At 37.1% G+C, this 21,111-nt stretch overlaps 1 protein-coding gene across 12 annotated transcripts in view; it reads left to right on the top strand.

The window, feature by feature from the left end:
- The window catches only part of LOC6043806, a 274,342-nt gene extending 253,571 nt beyond the window's left edge, over positions 1-20,771 (top strand). For 11 of the 12 annotated variants that reach the window (XM_038266363.1, XM_038266360.1, XM_038266361.1 and 8 more), the window contains one exon: positions 176-2,419. The gene's annotated coding sequence lies outside the window, so the exon portion shown is untranslated. Of the gene's footprint in view, positions 1-175; positions 2,420-19,867 lie in introns of those variants that run through there. The other variant, XM_038266359.1, reaches the window with a different exon arrangement.
- The last annotated feature ends 340 nt before the right edge of the window (positions 20,772-21,111 follow it).

The raw sequence follows: 21,111 nt of genomic DNA, 5'->3' as shown, positions 1-21,111 counted from the left end.
GACCAGCAGTCTCAGTCGAATGCTGTTAAAAACATTGTTTTCTTTTCATTTAAAATTAAAAATCTGTGTGACTTGCAACCGACCGACTAGAAAAAGTAATTTTGATAAAATAAGAAGATTTTTCAGCAATGTTTCATTTCAAATTGAGATTTTCCAAAAACATATTTCATTCCAGACAAACCAACAACACTGGCAACACTTTTCCCAGCAATATCTCCCAGGACGACATGTTGGCCATCATCAACGGCCACGGGAGACCATCCTTTCAGCACCCAGCCAGCTGCTAACGGAGCCGAGCTGGTGACCTTTCCCACGGTGGTCCTCGGCATTGAGCGACGTCGATCGAACACACAGGCTCAGCGGACGGATCGAACCAGACCAAGAAGATAAGTTTTTCTTACTTGTCCCCCCGTTGGGCAACCCTCGTCACGGGTGTGCGGTGTTGATGTGTCCTTGCGCGTATTTTCCCACAATTGTAGACTAGGTTCGAAGGAAGCAAAAGAAGAAAAGAAAAAAAAGCGCGTGATAAGCAGCAAAGTCACGTTCTACGATCTGATCCATTAGTTTTAAGTGGATTACTTGCGCTATGCTTCAAATTCATAGCCTTGCGGGGTAGACGCGTATATTGTGCTCAGTGAAGGCAATTCTCTAGGAAATCGCAAAACTCGTTGTCATTCTTTTCTAACTTTATTGAAACTTCGTCCATTCGTTCTTTTGAGCAAATGATACCGGTTTGCACAACAAATCACCTGATGAAATCCATTACAGTTTATTAAATCGATTAGGAATGCTTTATAAATGATTTTTTAGGCATGGCCATAGTTTGATCTACTCAAAAATCAAGCAAAAAATGCGATTTTTTTAAGAACTGCTTGTGGGGAAATGTTGTTTTTGGGAGCAAAGAAGAAAAAAAACACCTCTCCCAAGATGAATTGTTCGAACCACCCACCCACCACAAAAGAAGTGTGGGTGTGGGTGGTGGTGATGGCGCGAGGATGTCTGGCGCGAACTAGGCTAGAGCCTGCCAAGCGCAGCAGATAAATCAATTCTGTGACAACCCTGGCAAGAGCAAACAACTCGCCCAACGAAGAAGACCCTGGCCTTGGCTCTATGGGTATGTGTGTTTGTGGAATGGAAGTTTAATAGATCGTGCGTACGTAATGTTGAGAGACGACGACGACGACGACGCCGACAAGATGGAACGAGTTGGTACGTGTCCTTTCCCATTGACTGCAGGAAAATAGCTTTTCATGCTCGATTTTTCTTTTCTTTTGTTTGCGTACTATCTGGGGAGCAGGAGCAGCAAGTTTTCTCAGTAAATCTTCATCGGAAAGATCATTAATGTTTGATATTGTTGACACTTGGTTTATTATCTTACGACTGGTGATATGATTCAGGATAGTGTAAATGTATGTTGAAGTTGAAAAATTGAATGTCCGAAATACAATTTCGAAGAAGAGAATCATTTAATTGGCTAAAATGTTTGCACAATGTTTTTTTTTTTTAAATTAAAGCTGAACCTGAAAATGTCGTGCCCCAACCCGCTCGGCTATGCATGCTTTTGCAAGCGATTTTACCATCGGGTTGTTTGCTGTGTACTTAAACGAACGTTTCTACTTATATCAGTTGGGCACCCCTGTTTCATGCGTTTGTTTATCAATTCAATACTGAGAATTTTGGCATCTAGTCGATTTGGCTCGAATTTAAGCCAGAAAAGACTCGAGGCTCGAACCAAATTTCTTAGTGAGTATATGCCAAATATGAGCCCTCTACGACAGAGGGAAGTGGGGAGAAACGGGAACAATTTTCCAGAAGGCTTGATTGTTGAGGCAATTGCAAACCTCTTTTTACACCTAAGCTTCTATCCACCCCCGGATCTTCTGGGATCGAACCCAGGCCGACTGGGTGAGAGGCAACCACGGTTGCCCCTACACCACGAGTCCATACAAAAATTGTACGTCGAGAATCTGTATTAATGCGAAATATTCAGAAATATATAGGTACACAGTTTAAACGTTTTCAAGATAAAGCCTAAAGTTTATTTTTTAAGTTTTTTTATCTTCATCATCCCGGTACGAGAATCTAACTAACGACCTCTGGATTGGAAATCCAGCGAAAGCTGTTGAAAATATTAACGCCACTAGTCGAAACCCATCCCCTAGCGGTCAGTATTCCCAGTGAGTAGAATTACTCTTTTAAGGGATTTGATGGTAGCTCGTAAAATTTTAACTGAAAAATACCCGATTTCAGATTTGAAACAGCGTCCATGATTGTCCATAAAAGATATTGAAGAATGGGCCTCTGGTTGCTGAAATACAGCGAAAAAATGAAAAAGAAACAAAAACTATTTGGGTAATTCTCCACAAACTCACAAAACAGTTGCCCCGAACCCCCTTCCATTTTTGAACATGCGAAAAAAGAGGTGTTTTTCAATAATTTGCAGCCTAAAACGGTGATGAGATAGAAATTTGATGTCAAAGGAACATTTGTGTAAAATTAGACGCCCGATTTGATGGCGTACTCAGAATTCCGAAAAAAACGTATTTTTCATCGAAAAAAACACTGAAAAAGTTTCAAAAACTCTGCCATTTTCCGTTACTCGACTGTAAATTTTTTTGGAACATATCATTTTAAGGGAAATTTTATGTACTTTTCGAATCTACATTGATGAAGAGCCATTTTTTCATTAAGAACAAAATTTTTTCATTTTAAAATTCGTGTTTTTTCTAACTTTGCAGGGTTATTTTTTAGAGTGTAACAATGTTCAACAAAGATGTAGAGCAGACAATTATAAAATTTTGATATATAAACATAAGGGGTTTGCTTATAAACATCACGAGTTATCGCGATTTTACGAAAAAAAAGTTATGAAAATGTTGGTCGTCGTTGATCATGGCCGTTCACCCACGACAGACACGGACGACGAAACAAAGAGAAACGCAAAAAGTGACTTTTTCGTAAACTTGCGATAACTCGTGATGATTATGAGCAAATATATCAAAATATATCAAAATTTTTGTATTTGTCTGCTCTACAACTTTGTACAACATTGTTGCAAAGTTAGAAAAAACACGAAATTTTAAAATGAAAAATTTTGTTCTAAATGAAAAAAATACCCTTCTGGGTCAATTTAGATTCGAAAAGTACATTAAATTTCCCTTAAAATTACATGTTCCAATTTTTTTTTAACAGTCGGAAAATGGCAGAGTTTTTAAAACTTTTTTATTGTTTTTTCGATGAAAAATACGTCTTTTCGGAATTCTGAGTATGCCATCAAATCGAGCGTCTAATTTTACATAAAAGTCCCTTTGACATAAAAATTTCTATCTCATCACCGTTTCAGGCTGCAAATTATTGAAAAAAACCTCCTTTTTCGCATGTTCAAAAATGGAAGGGGTCGTACCGCCCCTCCGTCACGAGATATCAAAAAACGGACCTCGGATTCGTGATCAGGGACAAAAGTTACCCCTTAGGACAAAGTTTCACGCAAATCGAAGAGGGGTCGGGGCAACTTTTCCCGATTTCGTGTGAGTTGGTAGAGAATTACCCATTTAAGAGGCAGTATTTGTAAATTCTGCTCGGTTTGTTCTAGAGGTCGTATTGGATGAAACTTTCAGCGTTTGTTTGTCTATACATGAGATGAACTCATGCCAAATATGAGCCCTCTACGACAAAGGGAAGTGGGGTAAAACGGGCTTTGAAGTTTGAGGTCCAAAAAACCTAAAAAATCTTAAAATTGCTCGCATTTCCGTAAAACTTCATCAAACCCAACTCTCGTAGATGCATTTGAAAGGTCTTTTGAATCACTTCAAAATGGGCCATAGACATCCAGGATCGGCTTGACTTTTTCTCATTGCTTTTGCAAATTACTGTTAAAAATTGATTTTTTTAAAACCCTAATATCTTTTTCCAACAGCCTCCAACACCCATACTCCCATAGGTCAAAAGATAGGTTATTTCATGGACTATAATCCTTCGGAAATAACTTTTTGGCCAATCGCAGTTTTTCTCATAGTTTTTCGATTTTTCTATAACAAACATTTTACAACGTTAGTTTTTGCCCTGTAGGCCTCCATAGCGGCACTTTTAAGTCTCAATTTTGTCATATTCGAAATCCCCGGAAAATTTCACGTTAGTTAGAAGTATTGAAGTTGTAAATTTGATTTAAAAAATAAATAAATAAAACATTTTCGAAAAAAGAAATGGATCTAATTTACCTTGTGATCAAAACGTCAAATGCAGTATTAAGTAGGCGAATATCTGTTCCACCCTGTAACCGATGGCAGTTCCTTACCCAATCGTTACTGTGACTCTGTTTGTATCGCGTTAAATAGCATGCAGGAATATACTTGAGTTATTGGGCGGAGCTTCACTACTCCCACTGGCTAGGGCAAACAAAAGCCAAGACACCCTAGCAGTACGCAGCCAGTTCCATACCCACACGATTGCTACCCACAAGAAGGAGTCTTCAAAGGAAACCGACGTTGGTAACTGGTTGGTAGCCGATTGGTAGCAAGGATTGACAGAAGTCTGGTTGGCGGCAATACCGTAGATGACTTGCGAAGTCAAGAACCGGGAATCGGTCTATTTGCCCGAAGGACCCGTAACCAGACAGACCGGCCTAGAAGTCTGTCGGACAGCAGGTAATTGCCGCCGTAAAACAAAGTGTGACCCAGTACTAATGTGTCCTGTGAAAAGGACCCCTCAATGTTTGACCCTTAGTGTCATCCTTGGCCGACGGAGTGCCGTCGGAGCCGGACGTTTCGGACGCTTCCGTGATGTCCCTGTGGAACCCAACAACCTCGATGTGTCCACGCCCTTGGTGCTCGATTACGGGCAATGTTCCGGCCAACCGTCAACACCGGCCGAAGTCCCAATCCGTCACTATATTGGGAGGAGCACAGGACGTTCGGACGGGTCCACCAGAAGCCGCGCACATCAACCGCTACCGAGTTCCAGGATCGGGAACCGTGATCCGTGTAAGCGACCGGAGGTCGCGTAACCTTCATCCGGAGGAGATTGCTGGAAGGAGGAGAAGCTGGAAGATCGTCGAGCTGCTGGGGCCCCAAGAAACCAGAAGGAACAGGTCAGATAGACAATAAGAAAGTGGGAAAATTGAGGTTAGGAAAGGTGAAGGAAGTTAGTAGGAAGAAGTGGGAGAATAAAGTGTGCACAAAAGATAATAAAAGTGGTGTTTCGTTTGGTAGCTCAAGTGTTTTTCCTGTGTCCGATTAGTCTAGTGTGGATAAGCGTGCCGACCTTGAGGTGTGTTTGTAGAGTCCCTGCATCGAGAAAGGTCTCGGCTAACCACAAGTTACACTTTGGCGCCCAACATAAACTAGTCTTACCAGCTAGCTTTGAGGGTACAGTTCGGGATCACTTGAGTACACTAAACACCCACGGAGGTCTCTGGGAAAACTGCCCGGATTCCTTAAAATAATGATTAGCAGTGAGTGATTGAAGCTACTCTAATCTACAATGCACACGAAATTTTCATTTATGTTAGAGGGGTTACTGTTGTCCAAAAGTTAAATGTGAAAAGCATGAAAAAACGATCGTTTACAAAGTGAGTTGCAAATCTAGTCAAATTTTTAATTGTTTCTGTGTTTGTGTTATTGGTCGGAGGGAATGAAAAGACAGCAAAAACCATAGTGATTTATTTTTCAAAAACTTAAACTGTGATATACAATCCAAAAAGCTCATTTAGATATCGAGCGTGAACACATTTTAGGTTATAAAATTATTTTTAAACGTGCAAAATCGTGTCACGTGTTCTTTTCAAATTTTATCTAAATTCTTCACGTTGGCCATCCCAACGCAATTTCTGTGATGAATCAGTTGGTTGATGAGTGAATGCAGCAGCAATTATTTGATTGAAGGCAGTCCGAGCGGATTTTGGTACCGTTTCGTTGATTTAGCCAAAAGTATTGTGATGAAAAACAGCATGCAAATCTGGAAATATAGAAAAAAATAATGTTAGCAAAAATATATCAAATTTTGTGAAGTTTTACGAATTTTAAATTGTATGTTGTGAGTGATTGAATGAATGAATATGAGTAATTGAATGATGAATGAATGATGTACTGGAATGGTGAAATATTTCACCGATTTTCCCACCCAATTACCCCCCTGAGAGAAAATGCAAGAGAGCGTGAAAGAAAAACATTGAAATGAGAGAGAATTGAACATCAGTAGTGGAGAAACATGAACAATTTTGAGAGCTTTCAGGAGAAGAGAGCGTTTAGTGAGAGAAGTTATGTTGTAGTGAGAGTCGCTACGAGTATGAGAGAGTTAGTAGTAGGTTTCTACATAACAAATGTGAGTTTGTTGTGTATGAGACAAGTTTTTTAACCCAAGAACAAAATTTTAGAAAATCTGTTCTCTTTTTTATTAAGATTCCTAGACTTTTCTGTACCTTGTTCAAATTTGGAGTTAATGTGAAGCAGGAGGTTGAAGTTTTGTTGTGGTCGAGATGACCGAATGTGTTCTCTTTTGGAGAAGAATGTTGATGCTCGGAGAGGCAGAGTGTCGCAGTACTAGGTTACCTAATTCAGACCTCAAACAAGTTGATTAGATCATTTTGGGTCTCTCGTGTGTGTGGTCAACTACACTGAGAATCGATGAAGTTAATATTTCGTCTTTCGTCGAACTTTCAGTAGTAGTGGACAAACCAACACAGAGATGCCATGGATCGTTATGTGGTACTAGTCTAGGAAGGACGATGAAGATCGTTTGTGTTTGTGTGTGAAGTTGTTTTTGTAGGTGTTTGTCTTACCTGTGTGTAAGATGTTATGGGACGAAGGTCCACAAATAGGGTGGTACGCGCTGACGGCCAAATATACCCTAAAAGTAGAGAAGGAATTAGTTGAATTACCTTACGTTGGTAAGAGCAGTACAGTTTGGCAAATAGTCACCTTCTGTTAATATTTCTTCTAGAAGTACTATTCTGTCCATCCACGTACGTCAATGCTCAGCACTGACTAAGGTAATTGCAGCTAAGTTCCGGATCTAAAGCTGCCGAGAGTAGCAAAAATAAACCTGCAGGAGAAAAAGTAAAGTTATTGTCGTAGGACATTTAAACAGCTGTTATGCTGAAAGTTGGATCCAGAGAAAAAGTTTTAGAGCATGTTCACAAAAACATCTGACGAGATGGTGAGACAGAGTTCGACAATGTTACGGTAGATGCAACTGCGTGCTTGATCGTTAATAAGTGTTTGATCTTGCATTGCGTTATAGTTGATCTAACCTGTAAATTTGTGTTTGTAGTTGTGCCTCGAGTTAGGGCAACTTTTAGAGCAGTTTGGCTCAAAGAAATTTGGTGGATTTTGGTTCAAGGAAGTCATATCTGTTAATACCTCTTTTAGATTGACTCACCCTGTTCCAATTATCGCTAATGCCAAAAGTTTTGCACCTGGAAGGCAGGTAAAAAGTACTCCAAAACTCATCCGGAAGAGTGGAGTTTGTACAAATGTTGTACATATGTAATTAAATGTTAATTTATTGAAATTTTAGTTTGTTGCATGTTAATTTATTAAATTATGTACTGTTTTGTACGAGGTATTGCTCTGGATAGATAATTGCATGAAAGTATAGAAACATAATGGGAAATCATAGAACACACACAATTTACCATAAACATAAATTCTTGGAACAAGTAGAACAAAACAAGAATCAGGTGTCTCGGGAAAATACGAAGAAATAATAATCAGATCAAATCGCAACATAATTAAATCAGACATAATTATCCAATCATTTTTCATTGAAACAAAACCTGAGGTTATGAACCTGTTTTCGTTTTCACTTTTATTGATGAGTTACGTGATAAAAACTTAGGAGTTTATTTCTCAAGCGAGCACTTGACCAGCATGTTGGTATCTCATGATTTGGAGAGTGTTTACTTGTAAATGACTCATGTTTTTATCAAATATTCCATCGATACTTACCACAGAATAATTTTCATGCCATGCATCATCACATTTCATAACAAATCTGTTTGACAGTGACAGATAGTTGACAGATCTAAGTTTCCCGAACATCAATAACACACACAACGAAGCAGTTGATAAGATTACCTTTAAAAAATTGAAGTACTAGAACGAAGTTTGATAAGGACTTGTGTGCAATATTGCATGAGAGTACACGGAAAGTCCAACTTTTGTAAATTTTTGTACAGTTTTGTAAATATTATTTTAATTTATTCCTTATTTATTATTTTAATGTGTAATTTGTTAAATTTTGTTGTAAATAGTAACGAAACTTTTCACGATCACTTTGACTGAGATTAAAACTCAAACATCGTATCGCTGGAGGCCGGAGTTGAACAAACGTTGATGGCCAGTACACAGGTACAACCTGCAAAACTGCGCGGAGATGGAGGAGGTGACTCTTTTATCGTTGAAGCCTTATGACCCCGATACCGACTGTAGTACTAGTCTCGCATTAAGTGTTTTTCACAAATTTTCTTATGGATGATACGATCTAGTACAGCATGAGTGAAACATTTCGCGAGCAACCGTCGGTTAGTGTGAATTCGTCCGTGCGTTTGTTATTTTACGATGTCAAGGTTCAGAGGTACGTGTGTTTAGAGTTGTGATCTTGTGAGTTAAAAAATATTTACTTTGTAAACATTTTTTCCCGAACTGGGGAGAGTGTAACCGATGGCAGTTCCTTACCCAATCGTTACTGTGACTCTGTTTGTATCGCGTTAAATAGCATGCAGGAATATACTTGAGTTATTGGGCGGAGCTTCACTACTCCCACTGGCTAGGGCAAACAAAAGCCAAGACACCCTAGCAGTACGCAGCCAGTTCCATACCCACACGATTGCTACCCACAAGAAGGAGTCTTCAAAGGAAACCGACGTTGGTAACTGGTTGGTAGCCGATTGGTAGCAAGGATTGACAGAAGTCTGGTTGGCGGCAATACCGTAGATGACTTGCGAAGTCAAGAACCGGGAATCGGTCTATTTGCCCGAAGGACCCGTAACCAGACAGACCGGCCTAGAAGTCTGTCGGACAGCAGGTAATTGCCGCCGTAAAACAAAGTGTGACCCAGTACTAATGTGTCCTGTGAAAAGGACCCTCAATGTTTGACCCTTAGTGTCATCCTTGGCCGACGGAGTGCCGTCGGAGCCGGACGTTTCGGACGCTTCCGTGATGTCCCTGTGGAACCCAACAACCTCGATGTGTCCACGCCCTTGGTGCTCGATTACGGGCAATGTTCCGGCCAACCGTCAACACCGGCCGAAGTCCCAATCCGTCACTATATTGGGAGGAGCACAGGACGTTCGGACGGGTCCACCAGAAGCCGCGCACATCAACCGCTACCGAGTTCCAGGATCGGGAACCGTGATCCGTGTAAGCGACCGGAGGTCGCGTAACCGTCATCCGGAGGAGATTGCTGGAAGGAGGAGAAGCTGGAAGATCGTCGAGCTGCTGGGGCCCCAAGAAACCAGAAGGAACAGGTCAGATAGACAATAAGAAAGTGGGAAAATTGAGGTTAGGAAAGGTGAAGGAAGTTAGTAGGAAGAAGTGGGAGAATAAAGTGTGCACAAAAGATAATAAAAGTGGTGTTTCGTTTGGTAGCTCAAGTGTTTTTCCTGTGTCCGATTAGTCTAGTGTGGATAAGCGTGCCGACCTTGAGGTGTGTTTGTAGAGTCCCTGCATCGAGAAAGGTCTCGGCTAACCACAAGTTACAACCCCTAATCCGACAAAATGTTAAAAAATATTTTAATTCATTTTAAATGGCATTTTTTCCAATCAAATTTACAACTCCAATACTTCTAACTTACGTGAAATTGTCCGAGGATTCCGAATATGACAAAATTGAGACCAATATGTGCCGCTATGACAGCCTACAGGGCAAAAACTAACGTTGTAAAATGTTTGTTATAGAAAAATCGAAAAACTATGAGAAAAACTGCGATTGGCCAAAAAGTTATTTCCGAAGGATTATAGTCCATGAAATAACCTATCTTTTGACCTATGGGAGTATGGGTGTTGGAGGCTGTTGGAAAAAGATATTAAGGTTTAAAAAAAATCCATTTTTAACAGTAATTTGCAAAAGCTATGAAAAAAAATCAAACCAATCGTGGATGTCTATGAAACATTATGAAGTGATTCAAAAGACCTTTCGAATGCATCTAAGAGAGTTGGAATTGAAGAAGTTTTACGGAAATGCGAGCAATTTTAAGATTTTTAATGTTTTTTCGACCTCAAACTTCAAAGCCCGTTTTACCCCACTTCCCTTTGTCGTAGAGGGCTCATATTTGGCATGAGTTCATCTCATGTATAGACAAACAAACGCTGAAAGTTTCATCCAAATCGGAGCACCTCGATACGACCTGTTACACATTGGTGAAAAACTCGCTCTTAAGTTTTTTTGTCTCGTCAAAAAAATCTCAAATTTTCTATTCATATTTCTATTATTTTCAACTAATGGTTCAATACTCAATGATGAAAAATTAAACATTTGTATACTTAATAATCTTTTCGAAAAAAATAACTTGATAATTTTGGAAACAAGAAAAACATTTCAAAAGGGAAAGCAGAAAAAAATGCGTCCATATGAAACTGAAGCCATACAAAATTTTTGACCAAAATTTCTATTTTCAAAAAAAAAACACAATTTAAAACAATAATCATAACTCGGTAGCAAATTTTTGTCCATATTTCTCTATCGGCCAAAGTTGCGGTTTATTTCCTCAAACATAAAAAATATCAAAAATTAAAAAAAAAAAACAAACAAACGCCGATTTCGAATTGCTCAAATGTGTGTTGAAATGGATAAAAATGAACATTGCTCTTACTAACGTAGCATAAAGTTTTTCTGTGCATATGGATCCCTAAGATTTAACTTGAAATTTACTTCAGGATCCCTTGTGTAACCTATTTTTGATAAAGAGACAGAAAGGCATCAACCACAGTTGGATTTAGTTTGGTTTAAAACAAAAATGCTTTTAAATCATTTTTTTTTAGATTAAGATTTCTCCGAACACTTGTGTGGCACAATTTTCATTTATTCAGCAAACTATTCAAGATCCATAACAACCCACCACAGTTACAACTAAAGCATGATTCAAAAAAAATCCATTTTGATAAATCCATCCACCGACCGGGGACTTTAATTGACTCGTTTCCCGCAGGACCACCTTTTTGCTGCCCATTTGCAAACATTTAACCTGGCCGTAAAATTGTATACATTGCGTCTGTTAAGCAAACAGAATACACAACAAAAAAGTTCAACACGAGCCCAGATCTTTGCCCGGCGATAACGTTTAATGAAATTGGGTTCGTCTTATCTAATGGTGAAAAATCTAACAGCCCAGAAAAATACAAACGGGAAAGATGGTTGGCACAAAATAGCCCCAGAGTCAAGGGTTTCCAGCAAGGCCTCAGACTGGCAAGTAATTAATAATTACTTTGATTTTCAGCTGGTAATTAGGTAATTCTTTAATTACTAAGTAATTCATGGTAATTAGGGTAATTTAAAGTAATTAATTGGTAATTAAAGTATTTTTTGAGTAATTACAGTAATTGATTTTTTTGAATTGTACTTTTATAACGAAACTACTTACTTTTTTATATAATCTACAAGCCTTACCCGACAAACTTCGTCTTGCCTTTTTTTCTTGACGTTTTTAGTTTTTTTACTTGTTCAGCCTCCTGTGATCAAAATTTGATTTCTACGTAAATTTTCCCATACAATCTGCAGATGCTCCGGAATCGGTCCAGAGTGGCCAAAGTGGCAATTTTTTAGCATATAAACCTTCCTTGGGCTTACACGAACCTACTGCAACAAAAAGCACCTCGATCCGACGTTCCGTGTTCAACTGATTCGCGTTCGAACAAAACCATCGAAATTTTTTATATATATAGAAGATTATAACAGAATCTTATTGATTTCAAGAGTGAAACACAAAGATTACAAAAACTGATTCTGTATGTAGAAGGCCTTATTCACCATAATTCTCTCCTAAAATTTATTTTTATCATGTTGTTTATCGAACTAATTAACAACGAAAGGCCATGATATATTACCCAGTGAAAAATGTTTTGTGAATCCTAAATCTATTCATTTTTAGTTATTATTATAAAAATATGTTTTTTTTTTGCAAGAACTACATAAGAATCGATTAATTTTTTATGCTTTTCCTTCTAATACGCAGTCAAAATTATTTGAAGTTTTTGTGGATTAAATTTTTAAAACCAAAATGTACTTAATTATCCTTGAAATAAACAAAGTTTTCAAGTGATGGCCATTTAAAAATCAATAATAGTAAAAATATGTTTTTTTAAATATTTTTCATCATCTGCAGAAATTGACAGTCAGAAATATCTCTCTATTGAGAGATTAGCTATTTTCCCGAAAAATTCCAAATATTTCTGACACAAATGTTTCAATGGTAAAAATCAAACTCAGTGAAATTAAAATCGATTAATATTCAGATGCAATTGAATCCAATGTTAATGTCACGTTCCACATTATCTGTATTTTCAGTAACAGATTTTTTAAATTTGCTTGAGTAAAAAAAATGCAAAGTAATGTCAAACCAATGTTTGAAAAACGTTTTAAAACTTAACGTTATTTTGATGAATTTCACAATTCTCAAGAAGAGCCGCTGCAAATATTTGTCAAAGTTTTTGTTTAGCTCAAATAATCAGGGGGCCTTTTGTACAACAAATTCTATATATTAATGGCATTCGACTTTATTAAATTCATATATTGAAGTAAAACAGTACAATTTTTTTTTGCTTTTATGACAAACATGACTTTAAAAAACGTAAGTCAATTTAAATAATCTTCATTTGCAATTGATTGATAAGGGTTCGGTTGATTGAAACGTTAAACATAATGAAATTTCGAATCAGATAATGAACAGGTTAAATTGGCCATTAAACAATTATTATTGTTCATATCCAGATATTTTTTTAAAGGTCCTATAAGCTATTGTGTTTCATATGTTTATAAGACCTTTTAAAAAACTCTAGATATCAATTGAGCTACTTATTTTTAACCGATTTTTTTTAATTAAATACGAATGTCAATTTTATAATAAAATAAAAAAGTCCAAATTTCAAACCAATTAACTCGCTGTAGGATATAATGTAAACATCACTCAAAGTTTCAGCACCCTCTAGTTGGGGACATTTTTGACGTTTAATCGCCTATATCTATTTTCAATAAAAATTATACGTGAAAAAACAAAGTAAACCGAATAATTTTTGAAAGAATTATCAAATGATCTATTTTGAATAATTTAGTTTAGAACCGTACAAATGAATACTTAAATATAAATAAAAAAAAATTTTCTTCGTAGTGAAAAGTAATTAAGTAATTTGTGTAATTAATCATTTTGGACCAGTAATTCGAGTAATTAATTGGCAGACTGGCAAGTAATGAACGCTTCTGGAAACCCTTGCCCAGAGTATCTGATGAAATCAAAAGGCAAAATGAATGAAAATGAGAACTGAACCGGCGCTGGGGTAGTAAGTAAAAGCTTTCTCGTTGCTCGTGTCGATCCTTCCCCGCAAAAGTTCCCTTTTTTCGCAGTGCAAGATCTAAGAAACGAGAGCAAAGTTAGTTCTGTTGCCCTCCGGTTGTCTTTTTATCTCTCTGGTTATTTATTTTGCGCTCTGACCTTTATCGTTTGTTGGTTTCGGTTTTTCATCTAGCTTTTGCTTCTCCTTTATTTCTGTACGATTGCTGCTGCGAGTTTGCTGCAAGGGAAATGTACCTTGTGAAGTTATTCTTCTTTGCCTTTCAACTGAAAGTAACTCGTTTTGTGGGTTTTGCTGGGGGAAAAGCTTTAAGTTTGGATTCTGGTTAGTTAAGTACTTTGTAAGGACTCCATAGAATCTTAATCAGGATTGTATAAAATAAACATTTCAAATTGTTCACCACAGCGTAATTTCAACAGCAGTCTCAGCAAAAGTAGCTAGAAAACCTAAACGAGCTACGACAGGCAGCAATTATTCTTACTGTACCAAACAAACACTGCTCTTCCCCCCTTGCCATGCCCATGCACAAAACACAACTCACTAATTAGCGCTATCAGTACACGGCAACAACTGTTTACCTCTCTACTTTTCCGACATCCAGCAAACAAGCATAAGCACACTAAAAAACCCTAAACCCAAGGCGCCATTTTGCAGCCCCCTCGCGCACTCCGTTGGCCACTAATTGTACGATTCTTCTAAATTACCTTCAACGAGCTACCCAGAACCCCCCATCCCCTGCGCAGCAATCCAGCATTGAAAATTAGAGACAAGTCGAAACTCCAGCGTCCCGACGAGAAAGTGAGCTTTGGCCGGGAAAATAAGCTGTAATTACGACACCTGGCAAACGGGAAAACTTTTGCACGGTTTTTATTTCTTGCCATCCTTCCGCTCGCGCGTTTGGTGGGCGGGACTACCTTCCGACGACCGGTGAAAGCTTACCTTTTCGGTGAAAAAGCTTTCTTTCATCATTATCGAGATACAGCGAAGGGGTGAACGATTTTGGAACTTGGGTTGTTGTTTTACGTTGCGGGATTTACGCTGATTTTGATTTTAACTAAAACTCAACCTAAAGGTTCAAATTCTCATAGGTTTTTCAAGATTTTTGGATTCAAGACACATTTTTTAATACTAAATTAGATTGGAAAGTGCGTGGTTCCAGGAAAACTTCTTCTTCGAGTTCGACTATTTCAAAATTTTAACCTACCCTCTGAGGCTCCTTGTCAAACAGTGAGACAAAAAGGTTTAGAGTGATTTCGACTGTAGAAAAAAAAGCGAAGAGTTTCGACAAGCGTCGGCACCGAAACTGAAACGATGATGGTCTCATTAACGTAGGCTGATGCTGCTGTTTTGCTGAGGTAGTACACCGGAGGTTTAATCAACCATTATCAAAGAAACAGCAGACCAGCACAAATTTGAGGTTGATTGTTTGCGTAAATGTTTACCGAAGACGCAGTGAGAAACTTAGCCGAGACTTTCTCTCTTTTGATCGTTGAAACAGAATGTCCCAAATTGCTGTTTCTATTAGAAAAAAGTTTTTCAGCAATTACGAGTAAAGTATTGATTTGTCTTCAAAAAAAAAAATATCAGCAATGCTTAAGAAAATATCGTTGATTGTTTAGGGGTCGCTGTTGAAAGATTATGTTTGTAGAGGAAAATTGACATAAATAAATTGGAAACATCGAATTAAAATTTCACCCAAATAGTAAAATAAACAAAAATTACATCAAAAACTTCAAGCGTAAAATAAACAACTTGATAATAACATGAAACACTACAAGATACAGTCCAGACTCGATTACACCGACCAGCAAATTTCTGAGGACCCTAAACTTCTTGCCTACGCTTGAGTTGAGTCTGTCATTTTTTGTAGGTCAGTGTTATCCGAAGGCCTCGAAAAAAAATCACTTCGGATGATCAAATCACAAAAAAAAATTGTCGTATTTTTATTGAAGAGCTAAAACTACGCTTGAGTGATTTAGAATTTTTAATTCAAGATGGAGGAAAAAATGGCGGTGATAAAATAATGGTAAAAATGCTTGTTTGTAGTTTAATAGGCAATCAACTATAACAATTCGACCAAAATTGGGTCGCAAAACTCGAATTGGACGTTAACAGCAAAAAAAAAACATATGACAATACATAACATGTATTATGTTATTTTTTTATTACATTGCAAAGTATTAACATATTTCGCATTGTGTTCTGGAACGGTCTAACTTATTTGGCTAATTTCAGGATTGTTTGGAAGCTTTATTTATGCATAACATAGTTATGCTATTGAAAATTGAAAATAATTTAACCATATAATTGTCATAAGCAAGGGGTAGCACACAGAGTAACTGAGTCACTCAATTTTTAAAAAAATACTCAATGTGGCTCAAAGTTACTCAATCTTCTTCATAATTTCTTTTTTTTTTCACCGAGTTGCGGAATTCGTGAATAAACATTCTGTCAATCAAGCGTGTTTACAAATACATTAGAAATATATTATATGGGTAATTCTCCGCCAACTCACACAGCAGTTGCCCCGACCCCTCTTCGATTTGCGTGAAACTTTGTCCTATGGGGTAACTTTTGTCCCTGATTATCAATCCGAGGTCCGTTTTTTGATATCTCGTGACGGAGGGTCGGTACGACCCCTTCCATTTTTGAACATGCGGAAAAAGAGGTGTTTTTCAATAATTTGCAGCCTGAAACGGTGATGAGATAGAAATTTGGTGTCAAAGGGACTTTTATGTAAAATTAGACGCCCGATTTGAATTCCGAAAAAACGTATTTTTCATCGAAAAAAACACTAATTTTTTTTTTTAAATTCTCCCATTTTCCGTTACTTGACTGTAAAAAATTTTGGAACATGTTATTTTATGGGAAATTTAATGTACTTTTCGAATCTACATTGACCCAGAAGGGTCATTTTTTCATTTAGAACAAAATTTTTCATTTTAAAATTTCGTGTTTTTTCTAACTTTGCAGGGTTATTTTTTAGAGTGTAACAATGTTCTACAAAGTTGTAGAGCAGACAATTACAAAAAATTTGATATACAGACATAAGGGGTTTGCTTATAAACATCACGAGTTATCGATTTTACGAAAAAAAAGTTTTGAAAAAGTTGGTCGTCATCGATCATGGCCGTTCATAGTCACCCGCGACAGACACGGACGACGAAACGAAGAAAAACGCAAAAAGTAACTTTTTCACAACTTTTTTTCGTAAAATCGCGATAACTCGTGATGTTTATAAGCAAACCCCTTATGTCTATATATCAACATTTTTGTTATTGTCTGCTCTACAACTTTGTACAACATTGTTACACTCTAAAAAATAACCCTGAAAAGTTAGAAAAACACGAAATTTTAAAATGAAAAATTTTGTTCTTAATGAAAAAATGACCCTTCTGGGTCAATGTAGATTCGAAAAGAACATTAAATTTCCCATAAAATAACATGTTCCAAAATTTTTTACAGTCGAGTAACGGAAAATGGGAGAATTTTAAAACTTTTTAAGTGTTTTTTTCGATGAAAAATACGTTTTTTTTTTTGGAATTCTGAGTACGCCATCAAATCGTGCGTCTAATTTTACATAAAAGTCCCTTTGACACCAAATTTCTATCTCATCACCGTTTCAGGCTGCAAATTATTGAAAAACACCTCTTTTTTCGCATGTTCAAAAATGGAAGGGGTCGTACCGCCCCTCCGTCACGAGATATCAAAAAACGGACCTCGGATTCGTGATCAGGGACAAAAGTTACCCCTTAGGACAAAGTTTCACGCAAATCGAAGAGGGGTCGGGGCAACTTTTCCCGATTTCGTGTGAGTTGGTAGAGAATTACCCATATATATTTATTTTAATATTTTTATTTTTTTTTTTCTATTCATTTTTTCTCAAAATCACTTGGTCATAAGCATTTGTATGTATGTAAGTATTTGCACCCCCGTCTTGACAGGACTTGTGTTCTCTGGCTAACGATTTCTTCTGATATTGTAGATCGGTAATACAGATAACTCGGGCCAGGCAATCCACGACTCCCTCGTCCAGTTCATAGGGGGATGGCGTCGCTATTTTTAGACCACGTTTTCCACTTCTCTCCATCGAAACCGACTACTTTATCGACTTAATTTTGCTGGACGGGATAGGACGCCATCTATTTTTAGACGATGACTCAGCACTTTTCCACTCTTGCACTTAAAAAACCAAATGGCAGCACGATGTAACGCCACGTCCCTATAAGTATATGAGATGCCCCTGGGCTGTTTTGAGACGGTGTTAGTAGTTGTATAATGGTTTGATATGTTATACCTCGTGACATTATTTCGACCGACCGGGATTTAATCCTTGAACCTTCTGCTTTCGAGGCAGAAGCCGCAACCATTAAGCCTTATGTCATTGTTATGTACAACGGTAAAAAGCAAGACTAAAAACCTTTTCTAATCACTTTTTTTCATTTTAGTGCAAAAAAATAATTGACAATACAACATTTTTTTGATGAATCAACTATGAACCCCTTGGAACGAACTGTCAAGTAGGACCTTTTCTGTCAAGAAGGGACGCGAAGGTTTTTTTTTAAATTGATTTAAAAATCAATTTTAAATCCTTTGCGGTTGTTGGGTCATTGTATTCAGAAAATAAGCTTAATCGTTCTGAAGAATAATATCGCAAATTCAAGCTTGATTTTAGGACCCAATTGCGGCGTGCGTCGGCAATACGCACGCCTAAAAAAACTCAGTTTGATAAAACAAAGGGCCTAACCACGATTATAATATTCATTTCAGAAATTAAAAAATTATGAAAAAACTAAAGATTTGAATTTGAAAACTTGTTTAACTTGTATTGAATGGATAACACACGCATCTTTAGCAGGTCTCTGACATATATTCCAATTTGCGTATTCTCGCGACTAATTGTTCAAGCACTATATCATAGAAAGAGGTTAAGACATTATTAGTCGAAATATTTTTTCGCACCTGTCATGTTAAACTTTACAGTAGCCTGACAGAAATTTTAACTCCATTTTTGTAAAAAAAAAGTTATTTAAAAAATCGGCCAGATTATTTTTTTTCTTCAACCTATAAATACAACTTTGCCTAAGACACCAAATTGATCAGAAAATTCCTTCAAAAGTATTTTTTTTGAATATTTACGTACCAGCTGCCGAAATTGTATGGAGACTTGTACGGGTAAACCAACGACACAAAATAACTTCTTTAATCAAAGGGAAGGCCCCCACGAAGTTTGAGCCAAATAAAAAAAAATACAAATATAATCAATTTCCGATTTTGGTAAAGAATTGCTCATTTGAGCTTTGATGTCTTCTGAAGAGTTGTCGCAAACGGGAAACGGCAACTTTTGGCTTGGTTGAAAGTCAAAGTGATTCGGGTGATTAGGGTTTTGTAAAAAACTAACTTTGCAAACATATTTTTGGGATTTGATTGTCTTTTAAAAGTTGTAACTAACTCAAGCAACTTTGTCGAAGACACCAACATTTTATCTCGCAGCCTACGGCATCTACAACTAAATTTAACGAAATCATCTGATTGAACATTCAAAAAACATTTTTTTAACGTAGCAATTCAGAATTAAAGTTTAAAGAAAAGTGATACGAACAGCACTTTTAGAGCTTAAAATGCCAGGTTGCATTCGAAAAGAGGATTTAGCAATACAAACGCTTAAAAAATCTCAGGAATTTTATTCTTTAAATTAGAAATATACTAATTTGAAAATGTCTAGTTTTCAATGAAAGTTTATGTGGGACCACCCTAACGAAATTCAAAAATTATCCAACTATATGCTTATTACGTGTACTTTTTGCCCACTGAATCTGAATTTGCCTCAGAATTGAGCCGAAATGTTAAAATATCAATTTTTATTCATATTTTGGGATTATATGGGTTTATGTATATGATATTTTTACACAGAAACCAAGAATCGACATTTTTACGCTTCAACCAGTAATCCGGTAATTTCTTGTTCTGATTAATTAAAACATTTAAACAATATTATTTAAATTAATGATTCCAACTAACCAACAGTACTTAATGCTCGATCATTATATCTCCATTTAACTTTTTCGTCCCGTTCTGTTGGCCGCAAATGCATAAACAAAGTTGCGCAATGAATTTCGTTTCATTCAACATTTCGCTCGTTATACGTAATTATAACACCATCGTCCCAGCGGGTGCGGGCACACTGTACAGTCCAATAACTAAATTTTCATAAAGTCTGAGTAGATTTTTCTGGCTCAGGCCGCATGCCGGGGCGAAATGCACGGTATTTTCGGTTGCTAAAAATGAGAGAAAAAAAAACTGAAAAACATAGCAGCAAACTTTTTCAGCCCACCCCCACCAGTTTTTTTTTCTGTTCTCTCTTACAGCCCTGAGCAAGGCCATCGGGACTCGTATACAACAGCGCGCACACACACACACACCTTGCCAAGATCTGGGAAATACTTTTAATTTTCAATTTCACATTGGAACTCTAAGTGTGTTCGTATGGATTGTTGTGCAACTTCAGAAACAAAAAAAAAAACAACATTTCTTTTCACAACTTTGCTGCACAACTTGCACTTTAGGAGAACGAAGCAGGCAAAGGCAAAAACAGGAACTTTCAAATGGAAATCTGCACGTTAACTTCCGGTAGCCGGTAGCACGAAACATAGTTTGCAGTAGTTTTCCACCCCGCGCTTCCCTTTTCTGTCGCGTGAAAATGAGAAAAGAGCGCCAATGGAAAACCCGGGAAAGAGGACGAAAACTTGTTCTTATGAGCTGCTGCGCGCAAAACTTGTAAAATATGCGAACATTAAACGTTTTAATATCACAATTTGAATGTGACGGTATCGAGTAAGAAGAGCAACAACATTAAAAGAGATTAAACTTAACTATTCGCGCTAGAAGCCGTAAAAACGTAAAATGTAATTCAAACCTAACGTTTGCAATGGACTCTTAAAGATTGAAGACGTATTATGAAAAAAAACTTAGATGTAAGATAATGATGAAGATATTTTCTATTAATTCTAAAACCCTGTTAAAAGTTTAGTAAATTAATTCAATGCCAAATGCCAAAAACGATATATGACGATAAAAGAAAAGAAAACACTTTGTGCCCTCGTATCCCAAGATCAAACTATATATATATTATTGCCACGATGTTGATGTATCAGAATGTAAACTGTTTAGAATATATTTCGAATAGTGCTACCTTAGTAAGATCCAATCCTTGAAAATGGAGAAAGAAGCTCGTTATTATCATCGCTAAATAAAAGTTACAGTGACTCTTCAGCTCACTCTGCTTACTTATTCATCCGAACTCCTTTCCTCCCAAAAATAGAAATAGCTCAACACGAGAATGAATAAAACATAATAATCCCCCTCTCCCCAGTACAACTCGTAAATCGTAAACAGGTGATCAAGTGGTAATACTCAAAAGGATCGCACATAAAACAAGTCAAGTGCCATTCGCGCTAAAAGCTTCACTTTCGTAGCTACTAGCGATAGTTTCCCCCTCCCTCTCATCCGTTTCTTTTTTTTTTGTCCAGGATGTAAAAGCATTCCCGAAAGGGCTCCCAAGCGAAATTCATCTGTAAGTGATACTTAACGGCGAGAGCAGCGGAGAAGATTG

This window comes from Culex quinquefasciatus, chromosome 3 (assembly GCF_015732765.1).
Source record: "Culex quinquefasciatus strain JHB chromosome 3, VPISU_Cqui_1.0_pri_paternal, whole genome shotgun sequence".
NCBI classification, from domain to species: domain Eukaryota; kingdom Metazoa; phylum Arthropoda; class Insecta; order Diptera; family Culicidae; genus Culex; species Culex quinquefasciatus.
The sequence above is the reverse complement of the archived record's forward strand: the minus strand, read 5'-3'. Positions and strand labels throughout refer to the sequence as shown.